The sequence below is a fragment of the Amia ocellicauda genome, assembly GCF_036373705.1.
Source record: "Amia ocellicauda isolate fAmiCal2 chromosome 11 unlocalized genomic scaffold, fAmiCal2.hap1 SUPER_11_unloc_6, whole genome shotgun sequence".
In the NCBI taxonomy this organism is placed as follows: domain Eukaryota; kingdom Metazoa; phylum Chordata; class Actinopteri; order Amiiformes; family Amiidae; genus Amia; species Amia ocellicauda.
Genome location: NW_027102664.1, coordinates 384865 through 386096, shown reverse-complemented (window position 1 = coordinate 386096; position 1232 = coordinate 384865). Strand labels below are relative to the sequence as shown.

Below are 1232 nucleotides of genomic sequence, written 5' to 3'. Positions count from 1 at the left end.
AACAATAATAATGACGGCGACCACGATGACAACAAGAACAACAACAACAAGAGCAACAACAACAACATCATCATCATCATCATCATCAGATTTTAATTAAAAGTGGCTACACCAGCGTTTACAATTTCAACCTGTCGACGGACGGACGCTCTGAGTGCATCGATTGCGGGCACTCCAATGAAGAAAAGACACCCACCGCCTCCGGGGAACCACGAGGGCAAGCATGACGAAAAGGGCCAGCCCACAGTAGGCTGTTTCCGCCCGGTTTCGAACCGGGGACCTTTCGCGCGTTAGGCGAACGTGATAACCGCTACACTACGGAAACTGACACCGCTGCCTCTTGCTTCAAATGGTTACCGTTAAAGCCTGCTGGTAAAACGGGCTCAGGTGTTTCAGGTCGGCTAGGCTGTGAGATGGCGTCTGAAGTGCGGCGAAAGGATGCCATTTTCACTGACCTGTTTGGCATTGCTAAAGGGCACATCAGGACACTTCGGAAACTCTTTTAAAGGCAGGACGCCCTGCGCTCTGACAGTGCCTGCACTTAACCCAACAAGGTGATGCTGAATGGCTTGTTCAAACGTCTGGTGGTCTTCCTTCACCACCAGACTATCAGAGCTATTGTGCCTTCTACACCTTACGGTAGCAACAAATCTAACTACTGCTTTACTTTAACATTAATAATGACGGCGACTACGACGACAACAAGAAAAACAAAAGAACAACAACAACAACAAGAACAAGAACAAGAACATCATCATCATCATCATCATATTTTAATTAAAAGTGGCTACACCAGCGTTTACAATTTCAACCTGTCGACGGACGGACGCTCTGAGTGCACCGATTTCGGGACACTTAGGATACTCTATCAAAGGCAGGTCGCCCTGCGCTCTGACAGTGCCTGCACTCAGCCCAACAAGGTGATGCTGAATGGCTTGTTCAAACGGTTGGAGGTCTTCCGTCACCACCAGACTATCAGAGCTATACTGCGCCTTCGACTACATAAGAGTAACAGCAATGTCGCTGATCCTGCTACGGTCGTATTGTAACAGCTACAACATGTATCGATTTTAAAAGTGTGAGTTCCAGCGCCTCGCAAAGCTACCCTTCTGCGATCGTTTGTTCTCAAGGTCAGGATTTCTTGCCACTCTGAGGAAGAGAAAACGACGGCCGGCCTTGGGGCAGAGAGATGGCGACGGGTAACATGGCACTGGCACGCGTGCACCGCGGGT

The 1232-nt window shown here is 49.2% G+C and overlaps 1 non-coding gene across 1 annotated transcript; it reads right to left on the bottom strand.

Moving 5' to 3' along the window:
- Nucleotides 1-252: 252 nt before the first annotated feature.
- Nucleotides 253-325, bottom strand: trnav-aac (transfer RNA valine (anticodon AAC)). Its single transcript has one exon. It is a non-coding gene; the product is annotated as a tRNA-Val (tRNA).
- Between the last annotated feature and the right edge of the window lie 907 nt (nucleotides 326-1232).